At 48.0% G+C, this 13,470-nt stretch overlaps 1 non-coding gene across 1 annotated transcript; it reads left to right on the top strand.

Annotated features, from left to right (window-relative positions):
- The first annotated feature begins 496 nt into the window (after window positions 1-496).
- Window positions 497-569, top strand: Trnaa-agc (transfer RNA alanine (anticodon AGC)). The gene has a single exon. It is a non-coding gene; the product is annotated as a tRNA-Ala (tRNA).
- The last annotated feature ends 12,901 nt before the right edge of the window (window positions 570-13,470 follow it).

The following is a 13,470-nucleotide window of genomic DNA, read 5'->3' as shown; positions in this document are numbered from 1 at the left end:
TGCAACAGGAGGAAACCCAACCCAGGGCAATTGAAGGAATCTACTGCTCATTAGAAGTGGAAAGTCCAGGGCAGGCTGGGTCAAACAGCATCCCCAGGACCCAGTTTCTCTCACTCCATGGGGTTTTCTCCATCTTTAGCCTCCCTTTCCTCATAGAGGCTCCTCCCTTTTAGAGGCAAGAAGGCTGCTGGGCTTCAAATTCTAGGCTGTGGGGAAGAGACTGGGTTGGTCCTAATAATCCCAGCAAAATACCCATGTGTGCTTGGTTCTGATTGGCCCATCCCTGGGACCAGAGAAGGTGATCACCAATTTGTGAAGGTGGCAATCACACACTCCATCCCTGAATCTGGGATGTCATCACACCCACAGCTTGAGAACTGCAAGGAGGAGAAACGGCCGGGGTTGTGCTCGGTGGCAGAATGCTTGCTTCACACATGTGAGGCACTGGGTTTGATCCTCAGCACCACATAAAAATAAATAAACAAAATAAAAGGCTGGGGGTATAGCTCAGTTGGTAGAGTGCTTGCCTAGCATGCACAAGGTCCTGGGTTCAATCCCTAGCACCACCAAAAAGAAAAAAAATAATAAAGATATTGTGTCCACCCATAACTAAAATTTTTAAAAATGTATTTTAAAAAAGGAGAAGCTGTGGTAAGGTTACCAAAAGGGGTTCCCCAAAACCACAAGGGTAGCCCCCATCCTAGCTGAACACTTGGACTTCTTCCTCCTCACCAGGCAAATTTCTAATCAGAATCACCAGGAAACCTCATGGATACAGTGGTGCAAGAGCACCGAGGGGGCACAGGGGCTCCAAGGACGGAGGAAGTCACGGCTGGGGGGACCCAGGGAGGATCCTGCAGGGGATGCACTTGAATCGAGCCTTCAGGGTTGGTCAGGGCTTGGATTGTGCAGTGCAAGAGTCGGGAGAAGACAGCAGGCAGAGGAAACAGCTGGAACAAAGGCAGGAGAAGGGAGAAGGAAGGGGCTAGCTTTGACCCCCAGAAAGAGTCCTGAGAGAATGGGGCGGGAACGGGGCCAGGTTTAGCCAGCCTGGCTGGGAAATTCAGACAGGAATGGGAGCTGTTGAGGTTGTCTGAACAAGAGAGCGTGGAAGGAGCAGAGGCAGGAAACCAGCTGTGAGGTTGGTGCTTCAGGCGCAGGAGCCAGCAGTGGGGAGGAGGGCAGGGAAGCCATTCAGGAAACATTAAGAGGAGGCAATGAACTAGCCTTGGCACCCGCTCCAATGGGAAGCAGCAAAGGTTCCAACCTTGGCAATGGAGGGGATAGAGGAGCTGTTCAGAGAGACAGGGTGCCCTGGGGAGGAGCAGGCTTTCAGGGAAGACTAGGAATTCCAATTTGGGGTGGAGGGGCCTGGGGGGCCGTGCAGGGGACAAGGGCAGGAGGCCTTGTCAGGAGCTCAGGGGGAGTTCCAGGGTTCCAGTGGAACAGTTTTGAATCATCTTCCAGCCACTGGGTGAGGTTTCCATGTGACAGAGGAGGTAAGGTTACCAAAAGGGGTCCCCCCACAAGCAACAAATGTCACCTCCATACTGTTACATTAGGATAGGCCTGCTTAGGTAACCAGAGGAAAAAGACAGGGCAGGTGACCACAAAGTGCTGGGCAGTAGTTGGATCTTGCAGCAAAGGAGAAGTTTCTAAGGGAGGTAGAGGGCAATCCTCAGTGCAGGAAGACAGGGGCCCAGGAGGGAGAGAGCTTCATGAGCCCACTGGTTGTCCTGTGAAGAGGATATTGGAGCCAGGGACAGAGTGACTGGTGAGACAGTGGAGGCATGCCTGTATAAGTCTCCCTCTGGAAGCTTTGTTGAGAAGGAGAGAGGTAGGGCTTTCCCTGGGAGGAGGAGGAGGGACCTCACTATGGAGAGCCTTGAGAATGGGATTGATAATCGGGGAACTTCTGGTTGTAAAGTGGGGCCACCTTGAGCCACACCCTCTCTTTTTGGCTCTGCAGTCTATGAAATTCCACAGCCTCAAGGTCTCAGCTAGTGGAAGCAGGTGGCTTTGGTCCTCAGGATCCTACCCCTCTTATTGCCCAGCCACCACACCCTGCCCGCTCCTCCCTCAAGTCCATCTCACAGCTGTTGCTGCAGCAATGAGCTCCAAGTTCACTTAAAACAGAGAAAAATCACCTAAAGGTCTGCCAAGAAAACCATGGTCTAGATCTCCTGTCAAAATGCCTACCTCTTTGGCCTGGGGATGTAGCTCAGTGATAGAGCACTTGCCTAGCATGCATGAGGCCCTGGGTTCAATCTCAAGCACCAAATTTGAAAAAAAGAGAGAGACTTGACTTGAGGTTGAATAAGCAGCCATCAGGCCCTGCCAGCCCGGGAGGTGTTCATGCCATCTCTTCTGGGTGGATGATTGGCCGGAAGCCAGTGCAGGACTGAAAAAGCTGCCAGGATCACAGGTTCATGCAGAAGCCACCTCAGCAGCTCTGGGCACCAAGCTCCCCCTGCCTGGGGTAACACATGGGTTGAGCACGTGTCCAGAGAGTGCCACATGCCTGTCAGGCCAGGGCCTGCCTCACGCTTCTCCAGGGAGGCTGCCAGAAGCCCTGGAGCTGGGCAAACCCAGAAGAGTGACTCAGGGAAGGGTGGAGGAGGGGAGGGGAGGGAAGGCTCTGAGCCAGGCCAGATTGTGGCACCCACCCCACCAAGTGCCTGGCTAACCAAAGGACAGGGGAAGGAACATGGTGGGCAGGTACCTTCCATGGGGCAGAGGCTTGGCTTACCTATCTGGAAGAGTGACAGGAGCAAAGTCATCTTGGCAGACTGGCATAGAGGCTGTCCCATGCAAGCCCAAAATGCAGCTGATGGCTCAATGTCAGGCAGCCCTCTATCAATGAAGACCCTCTATAGAGAACAAAAGGGCAGTTACCAGAGTCTGGCTTCAAGGGAAGGGAAGGGAAGGGGCCTGAAGACCCAGGGACGGGAATTAACATAGATGCCTGTAAACGGAGGCCCCTGCATAGGCTGCTTAAAGACACCAGATGAAGTTTGTCCAGCATCTTAAAGTTTATAAAGCATGTTCACAGCTGTAGCTTCCTTTGATTGTCTCACTAGTCCTGCCAGAGAGGCATCCTCGGGCCTACTTTACAGATGGGACGACTGAAACCCAGAGATTTGCCCAAGGCCACCTGAGAATAAGTGGCAGAGCTAACCTGGGAGCCTCCCAGCATCTTAAACGCCTGTTCTCTGCCCCATGGCAGGCTCTCTGCTGCCAACAGGCTGAGGGTGGTGGTGGAGCCCGGGGTGGGGGTGCTAGGTGGGGTAAAGATGGGGGTGAGAGCAGCTGACCAGGGCAGTGGGGAGCCTGGGCGAGGACTGGAATTCAGGAAGCCGGTGGAGGTTGAAGATAAACTGACCCTCCTTCAATTTTGCCAAAGGCTCTCTCCCCTTCCAGGGTCCCCTGCCCCCTCCAAAACAGAGTGGCAGGGACAGCTGGAACCCATGAGGGGAAGAAGAAAGGGGATCCCAGTTCAGGGCCTAGCGCCTTAATCTTGATGCCTCTACCAGCACCCCCTCCCCTCTGCTCCCAGCCCCCTCCCCAGTCTGCAGGAGCCTAACATCCTGGCACAGAGCCACAAAGGCCAGGCTAGTGGGGAGAGCCAGAAGACAGCATTGCCACGGCCACACTGTAGACCCCACTCGATTCCAACCTTTCAACTCTTTGGGAGACTCTTCCTCGCACCTTCAGCCACCTACCACTCTGCCTGCCCATAGTGTCCCCCAGTGCCTGAGACCTTCTTTGGAGATTCTAAAATCTGCCTTTTCAAGACCCTCCACCCTTGGTAAAGCTAGATCCTATTGGGTAGCCAGCCTCACAGGGACCCTCCCCAGACCCCTGAAAAGAGGTCTCCAGGCCCACCTTCCAGAACACTCTTCCCATCTCCCTGCTGGTCATTTTGGCTCCATCCACCACCACCACCACCACCACCCAGGACACAAGGGGAAGGTATGTGGACCTTAGAGCCACACAGTCAGTCCTGGACTCAAAGCCAGGGCCTGCCACTTTCTAGATCTGGGGTCTTGGGCAAGGTGGTCACAAATCCTATCTGAGTCCTTATTTCTTAAGCTGTAAATTGGGGATAAAGAGGAGCTACCTTGGCAATTTGCTGTGAAGCTTAAAGCTAATACTGTATGTGTGAGACTAGATGTAGCACAACCCCATCAAATTATATTTATTAGTATAATCATTTTAAATTATACTTGAGTCATTGTCATCCCATCCTGGCATGAGAGGTCCCTACATGAGAGGTCCCCTTGCCCTCCCTTGACCCTTCACTGCAGCCAGTCTGGGTGTCCGGGGCTCCCTGAGCACTCTCCCACACTTCCCCTCTTGGGCCTTACTGTCACACCTCCCAGATGGCAGTCCTCTCCTCAGCCACCTCAGCTCTGCCACTCCTCCTTCCTGGGTCTCACTTTCACTTGGCCTCTGGGACCTCCTTAGTGCTTTGCATAGAAAGGATTCTAGTCTATTTTGGATGCTAGCTTTCTATCTTTTATTAAGTTATATGCTAACTTATCTCTGTGGCCTCCCCACCCCCAGAACCCCCCCACCCAGTGCCCCAGGCTCTGTAGGTGCTCTGAAGCCTGGGAATGCTAATTGTCCTCTTCCACAGAGAACAAGCTCAGCCCAGCTCCCTTCTGCCAGCTGGGTCCCACTTCCACCCCAGCCTTCACTATAGGAGGGCTTTGTCAGCCGGGAAAACTAAGCATTGCCTTTCAAGGAGAATCCAGGCCCCACTGTGCTCTGATAGACAAATAAAGAAAGCGGGACAGCAGAAAGCTAAAAGCCTAGTAACCCAGGGGGGTGGCGAGCAGTCCTGTGACTTAATCCAGCCTGACACGGTTTGGCAAAAGCCATTCACGGTTGTCCCTCGGCTCCAGCCAGGCCAGCAGCTTGCGCCTTCCCCCATTCTTGGCTGACATGGAGAAGAAGCCACCCACAGGCACCAATTTGTGAGAAAGACACATCCTGGGCCTCCAGGAGGGAGCTGGAGGAAGCCTGGGGCTGGGGCGAGGGGAGGGGTGAGCTTGGGCCTGGTGCAGCTGACAGGGCTGGAGGCTAATGCGTCAGACACCTGTCTGCTCTTCCCTGACGCTCCGCTCCAACCCCCTTCAGATTCGTAGAGAAGTCCCTACCGCACCTCACCTGTACTCCATGCCAACTCCTGAGACCCCGGGGACTGGCTCTTACTAATTAATCTTCTACTTTATTATTTTTTTTTTTAAAGAAAGAGTGAGAGAAAGAGAGAGAGAGAGAGAGAGAGAGAGAGAGAGAGAGAGAGAGAGAGAGAGAGAGAGAATTTTTTAATATTTATTTTTTAGTTTTCGGCAGACACAACATCTTTGTTTGTATGTGGTGCTGAGGATCGAACCCGGGCTGCACGCATGCCAGGCGAGCGCGCTACCGCTTGAGCCATATCCCCAGCCCCTAATCTTCCACTTTAAATGTTGTGCTTCACGGATGATATTGGTAAGTCACCCCATTGTACAGATGAGGGAGCTGAGGCTCAAAGAAGCACAGTGACTCTCCCAAGGCCTCATTATGGATGTACAACAGGGGTGGGAACCCACTGAGCAGTTGGATCTCCAAATAGTCGGCCGGCCATGTCCATGAGTTCCATATCCACAGATTCAACAAACCACAGATTAAAAATTAAAAATAAACAAACAAAACAACCGCATAAGTCCTAAATATTATTCCCTAAAACATGCATTATTCCCTAAATGACAGAGTATAACAACCATTTACTTAGCATCTACATTATTTTAGGTATAAGTAACCTAGAGAGGATTTAAAGTATTCAGGAAGATGTATATAGGTTGTATGCAAATGCCACTCTATTTTATCTAAGAGACTTGAGATCCATGGATTTTGGTATTTGCAGGGGTCCTAAAACCAATCCTCTATGGATACCTAGAGACCACTGTATTCTGGATCTTTCTCGCAATGCCATCGTGTGTGTGCAGGGTGGCAGGGGAGGTCTCAGGAGCAAGATACTCTGCAGGCAATTCCTAAGGCTTGGCTAGCTAGCTCTGGAGGACTCAGAATTGGGAAGACACACTCCTCACTACATGCACATCCCTAGGTTTCCAGAAGTGACCTCCTAGCTTAGAAAAAGCTCTGAGCAAATTCACTTAGTCACTAACCAGAGAAGTCTCTCAAAGGTTTTACCCCAAAGCCCAACTCTTCATCTCCTTTGGTTGCTCCAGTGCTGCACAGGAGCCAGGCCCTGGAGGTGCCTCCAACCAGCTATGCATCCTGGAGCAGGCTCAGGCCCCTGGTCCCAGGTTCTCCCTCCACTCTGAGCCACCCCCATAGAAATGACAGAGCTCTGCACACTCCCTTCTACCTGCCTCAGGTCTAACCTTCTGCCTTACAGCAAGTAATCGCTGCTCTAAGCAACCTTTAAGCCCCCCAAACTGGTGGAAAAGACATGAATTTTTGTCTCTGATCAGCTCCCAGTCTGATGGTGGAAACAGGTCACGCGTGGAGGAGGGGACAGAGACAGAGGCTGGGCATCAGTGCAGGCTGCCGGTGGGGGTAGGGACCAAGGGAAGGTGACATGTACCAGCCGCAAAGTGGGGATAGGGAAAGAAGGGCGGGATTGAGGGGAGAGTTCTTGGCTTGAGGAGAGGCCTTGGGGAGAGGGGAGGCTTGCGTGGGTGGGGGACGGAGGCGCCCTGCCAGGCCTAGCAGGGAGAGCTGAGGGGCTGGGGTGGGGGTAGGGGGTAAAGACGACCCTGGCGCTGGAAGCCCGGGATCCTGGACCCGGCTCCAGTGGAGAAACCTTAGCCTGTGGGCCCTCCCCCTTCCCAATCCCCCGGTGCTAAAAAGCCCACGACATTTACGACTTCAGGAGGGTAAAGAGCCTGAGAAAAGAATCGCAGACCATATGGATTTGTTTCCTGGGTTTAAAAAAAAATCCCCCTAATTAGGCCGGGAAAAGCCATCGGCCTCTGCCTGTCTCGAGGTCCCTGGATTCAATTACTCCAGCTTCCCCCACTTGCGCTGCATCGAGGCCCTCCCCGCCCCCTCCACGCGCTCGCGCGGGGGTCAGGGTGGGTCCCAGAGAAGGGGTGGCCGGAGGGGAGAGAGGAGGCGCAGAGGGGAACAGACCCGGAGCCAGGCCCTGGAAGGGGAAGGACGATCCTCAGCGCCCCGCCTGCCCACTGCCTCCTGGTCGGGCGCAGGCGGACCTCCTTGGATTCCCCTTCCCTTCTGTGCCAGGAAAAACTGGACATCAGCGTAAAACCGAACCATTGAGCAGGTCGAGAGATGGAGTTATGGGTGTTCTCAATTTCTCTTACCCTTTCTTTTTTTCCTTTTTTTTTTTTTTAATAGTGTAATACATTTTTTACAATAAATCCAAGTAATCCATGAAAAAGCCTCTTACTCCTTCCACCTGTGCTCTGGCTCCTCCGAGGACTCCCTCCCGTCAGTCTATAAACACCATCCCACTTCCCTCATCCTATAAACACCTTTCCTAAGCCCTGCACTCTCAAACTTCTGTCATCTTGCCTGGACTGCCAAACTCCAGATTATGGGGAAAAGAGGTTCACCCCATTGTCCCCTCTCAACCAACAGCACCCCCTTCCCTGCCAAAGCTGGGCCCTCTCCTTGTGGGATCCCATTATGGCTCCTAAGCCTCCTTCCCAGCCTGCAGCCTGGGTGGCCTGGGAGGCCTGAGTGCTCCTCTCTCAAGCCACCAGGACACAGAGTCACCTCTCCATCTGCTCCTCTGCCCACAGCCCCAAAGCCAGAGCTTCTGGATGCCCTTCTTGGCCTTTTAGTCCCTCTGGGCCATACTGCCTTCCTGGGTAACACTAATCCACTACCCAGCAACCCCTATCCTCACTCCAGATGGCTCCCAAGCCCAACACCTGGGCACCACCTCTCCCTTAGACCTGATTTTCTGGTGACCTGTTACATACACCTTAAACCCAACATGTTCCATATGCCAAAAGAATTCATGCTTTATCTATATCACCCCTATAACAGCAAAACAATAACAAAAGTTCCTCCCTTGGTGATCTGTGGTTGTGTTTTTTTTTTAAATATCTCTCTCTCTCTCTCTCTCTCTCTCTCTCTCTCTGTAGATGGACACAATATCTTTATTTTGTTTAATTATTTTTATGTGGTGCTAAGATTGAATCCAATGTCTCACACATGCAAGGTAAGTGCTCTACCACTGAGCCACAATCCCAGCCCAGTGGTTGTGTTTTTAACAAACTTTATTTTTCAAGAGCAGTTTTAGACTCAGCAAAATGAAGCAGGAAGTACATTATACAAATGCACAGTGAGTGGTACCCCCTTGTAGTATCATCCAGAATGGTTTTGCTGCCCTACAGAGCATGGGTACTACACCGCCACACTTCTTCACCTCTCTCTCTCCCTCCCCCTGCCAACCTTTGATTGCCTCTGTAGTTTCACCTTTTCCAGAATGTCATATAGTTGGAATCATACAGTACGGAGCCTTTTTACATTGACTTCTGTCTCTTAGTAATAAGCATTTAAGGTTACTCCGTGTCTTTTCATGACTTGGTAGCTCATTTCTTTAGCAATGAATAATATCCCATTGTCTGAATGTATTGTAGCTTACCCTTCACCTACTGAAGGATATCTTGGTAGCACCCAAGGTTTGACAATTATAAATAAAGCAGCTATAAACAGCTAGGTGTGGAGGTGCACACCGGTAATTGCAGAGGATTAGGAGGCTCAGGCAGGAGGAGCATAAGTTCAAAGCCAGCCTCAGCAACTTAGTGAGGCCCTAAACAACTTAGCAAGACCTTATCTCTAAACAAAAATGGCTGGGGTTGTGGCTCAGTGGTTAAGTGCCCCTAGGTTCAATCCCTGGTACCATAAAAATAAAAACAACAAAAACCACAGCTCTCAATATTCATGTGCAGGTTTTGTGTGCACGTAAGTTTTCAGTTCACTTGGCTGGATAATATGGTGGGAGTGCATCTTGTTTTGTAATAACCTAGCAAGCACCTTTCCAAAGTGGATGTACCATTTTTATATTCCCACCAGCAGTGAATGAGCATTCCTGTTGCTCTACATCCTTGACAGCATTTGATGTTGTCAGTGTTTTTAAATTTTGAGGTGTGTAGTTGTATCTCGTTATAATTTTAATTTGTATTTCCCTAATGAAACATGATCTTGAACATCTTTTCTTATGAACATCTTTATTTGCCATTTGTGCCAAAACACTGATAACAAAAACCAGAATTTCAAATGTGGAACCAGTCTTGCATCCTTGGGATAAATCCCACTAGATTGTTTATACATTTTTGGATTCAATTTGCTAATACAGTGTTTAGAATTTTGCATCTAGGTTCATGAAAGATATTGGTCTGTAAATTTTCTTTTCTTGTAATGCTTTTGTCTGGTTTTGTTATTACAGTGAGTTAGAAATAATTCCCTCTACTTCTAGAATTATAATTCCCTCTATTTCTGGAGCACACTGTAGAGAACTGGTATAATTTCTTCCTCAAATGTTTTGTTGAATTCACCAGTAAACTCATCAGGGCCTAGTGATTTCTATTTTGGAAGGTTATTAATTATTGACCCAATTTCTTTAGTAGATACAGGCTTATTATTCTTCAGTACTCGGTTCTTAGTTTATGAGACTGTTACCCCTCTGGCTCAAAATCTTGGTTTTCATTGACTCTCCCTCTCCCCTACCTAAAACCAAAAACCAAATGACAACTACCTTGATTCAAGTCTCCCTCCCACTAAGGTAATTGAGGATTTAGAAGCTGGGTTTGGGGAATGTTTTAATCAGCTTTTTCTCTGCTGAGACTAAAAGTCCCGACTAGCACAATTGTAGAGCAGGAAAAGTTTATTTGGGGGCTCACAGTTTCAGAGGTCTCAATCCATAGACAACAGGCTCCACTCCTCGGGGCTCAAGATGAGGCAGGACATCGTGGCAGAAGAGTGTGGTAGAAGGAAGCAGCTCATATGATGATCAGAGAGCAGAGAGAGAGACTCCATGCTCCATATTCAAAATAGATACCCCATAGCCACGCCCCCAATGAACCACTGCCTCCAGCCACACCCCACCGGCCTCCAGTTACCACTCAGTTAATCTCACCAGGGATTAATTTACTGATTAGGTTAAGGCTATAACCCAATCATTTCTCCTCCGGACCTTCTTGCATTGTCTCACATGTGAGCTTTTGGGGCACAACATAGTGAGATTCAAAACGTTTTTATATCCCTACCAATCTCAAGCTGTGTGTTATTTATTTATTTGTTTGTTTGTTTTTGATACCAGGGGTTGAACTCAGGAGAACTCGACCACTGAGCCACATCCCCAGCCCTATTTTGTATTTTATTTAGAGACAGGGTCTCGTTGAGTTGCTCAGCACTCAGCACCTCGCCATTGCTGAGGCTGGCTTTGAACTTGTGATCCTCCTGTCTCAGCCCCTCGCATCTCTGGGATTACAGGTGTGCTTGGCTTCAAGCTATGTTTTTCTATGAGACTCTGAACCTCTTTGATCTCAATTTCACCAACCACAGAATGATGAGGATTAGTTGTGAGAGTCGTGTCGGTCGTAATGCTAACATCGCTTGACTCTGCAGTGAACATTTACATGGTTAAATGCTGTTTTTAAATTTATTTTTAAGGAGGATGCACTGTCAACTTGTGAACAAATCACAGGAGATGCGTGCAGGGTTATATCCTAGAAGGCAAATGTTAATGACTTGGTGTCAAAAGCACAACTCACAGTGGCTGGGACGAAGTAGGGAGAGAAGGGAGACAGGGACCCCCTTACCTCCAAGGTGAAGATTAAAGAGATACTGTTGAGGGTGGGCTGAGCAAGATATGGAGGTTTTGCTGTGATGCTGCAAGAGTGAGAAGCAAAGGGTCTGGAACAGGGGCGGGTGGGGGGTGTGGTGGTGTTGAGAGCTAACTCTTCAATTCGAAAAGGCAGTTAATAAAGGTCTAAAGCTGACAAGTCAAGGAAGAGACGTAAATAAAATGTTTTTTAAACTGTATTAAAAATTAGAGATAAGAAGGCAATCACCAGAATTTCTTTTTTTATATATTTATTTTTTAGTTTTAAGTAGACACAATATCTTCATTTTGCATTTATGTGGTGCTGCGGATCGAACTCAGTGCCTCAAGCATGCTAGGCGAGCGCTCTACCCCTGAGCCACAACCCCAGCCCCAGTCACCAAAATTTCTAAAAATAAAAATGGTTAAAAGTTTTCCCTGGGGAGCTGGATGCCAGATGGGACAGGGAGTTGTTTTTTACTTTAATCCCTTCTGGGCTATTTAATTTTCTAACCAAACGCATTCATTACTTAAGTAAAACAAAAAGTTTAAATGAATTGTTTTAATTAGAAGTTTCAACTGAAGGATTTTTTGAGGTTTTTTTTTTTTTCTTGTTGTTCTTGTTATTTAATGTGGTGCTGAGGATCGAATCCAGGGCCTCACACATGTTAGGCAAATGCTCTACGGCTGAGCCATTACCCCAGCCCCGGATTTTTTGAGTTTTGAGAGTTTTTTTTTTCCTTTAATGTGTTACAATTGACATAATAAACTGCACGGAAAGTATACAGTTTGACAGTTTTGCTTGTTGTGTGGAGCTAGGGATTGAGCCCAGGACCTTGCACAGGCTAGGCAAGTGCCCTACCACTGGGCTACACCACAGCCCTATCATTCAGTAGTTTTGACATATGTATCCACTTGTGAAATTCACCACCATCAGAATAGGAAATATATTTGTCACCCCCAAAAGTTTTCTCAAGCACTTTGTAATTCCTCTCCTCCCCTCACAACCACGGAGCTGTTCTTTGTTACTATGAGCTAGTTTTTATTTTCTGGAGTTTTCTATGAATGGAATCATCTAGCATGCACTTTTTTTGGTGTGGCTTCTCTTCCTCTGCATTTTTTTCCTTATTTGAATTTCATCCATGCTGTGTCGCCCTTATCAACAGTTTATTCCCTTTTTTTGCTGAACAGTATTCTGTTGTATGGATGTGTCACCAGTGAGTCACTCATTCACTTGTTGCTATGTGAAGCATTTGTGTTGTCTCCAAATTTTGACGATCGCAGGTAAAGGTGCTATGAACAGTCGTGTTGTTTTTCCATGGACATACATGTTTTCTTTTCTTTTGGATAAACAGGAGTGGAATGGTTATGTCATAGGGTAGGTATATATTTAACTTAAAAAAAAAAAGAAAAGAAAGAAAAAGAGCCGGGTGTGGTGGCGCACACCTGTAATCCCAGTGGTTTAGGAGGCTAAGACAGGAGGATCGAAAGTTCAAAGCCAACCTCAGCAACAGCAAGATGCTAAGCAACTCAGTGAGACCCTGTCTTTAAATAAAATGTAAAATAGGGCTGGGGATGTGGCTCAGCGGTCGCGTTCGCGTTTCCCTGAGTTCAATCCCTGATACTCCCCCCCACCCCCACCCCCCCAAAAAGAACTGTCAATCTATTTTCCTAAGTGATTATGCCAATTTATTCATTCATTTATTTATTTTTGGTACCAAGGATTGAACTCAGGGGCATTTAACCACTGAGCCACATCCCCAGCCCTTTTTATTTTTTATTTTGAGGCAGGGTCTCACTAAATTGCTTAGGGCCTGGCTAAATGGCTGAGGCTGGTCTTGAATATGGGATCCTCTTGCCCCAATCTCCAGAGTCCCTGGGATTACAGAGACCCATCCCCCACCCCGACAGCCGTCCCGTCATGTCCTGTTGACTACCCTCCCAACAACACATGAAAGTCCCAATTCTTCCACATCCTTGCCAACATTCCGTACAATTAATTATTCTGTGTGTTGTTTTCATCATTAACATTTGGGTAGTGGTGTCAGTGTTTTTCTAATTGATGTTTCCCTAATGGTGTTGATCATTTTCCATGTTTGTTTTTGAACCCTGGGGCACTCTACCACTGAACTATATTTCTTTTTATTTTTTTATTTGGAGTCAGTGTCTCACTAAGTTGCCCAGGTTGGGCTGGAACTTAGGAGCCCCTTCCTCAGCTTCTGGTGTAGGCCACCACGCTGGGCTACTTTTCTTATACTTATTGCATGAGAACATGCTGTGTATCTTCCTTAGTAAAATGTCTGTTCGAGAATATTCCCCCTCGACTCTCCACCCACTCCACACTGGGGATCAAACCCAGTGAAAGGTGAGCACTCTACCACTGACCTATGCTCCCAGTCCTGGTTTTGCCCACTTCTTATTGACTTATTTAAAAATATTTTTCTGTGTCTGAATTTTTATTTTATTTCCCCCCATCTTTTGGGCAGGTATAATTGACAAATAAAAACTGTATATATTTATACTATACAAAACAGTATAGTATACAATAATAATGATATATGTATATTTTGAAAAGTGATTAAGTAAGTCAACAATATGAGATGATTGTCTCATATGGTTGAGTTTTGAAATTTTTTTATATATTTATGAATACAAATCCTTGA

This window comes from Marmota flaviventris, chromosome 17 (genome assembly GCF_047511675.1).
Source record: "Marmota flaviventris isolate mMarFla1 chromosome 17, mMarFla1.hap1, whole genome shotgun sequence".
NCBI classification, from domain to species: Eukaryota; Metazoa; Chordata; class Mammalia; order Rodentia; family Sciuridae; genus Marmota; species Marmota flaviventris.
The sequence above is the reverse complement of the archived record's forward strand: the minus strand, read 5'-3'. Positions and strand labels throughout refer to the sequence as shown.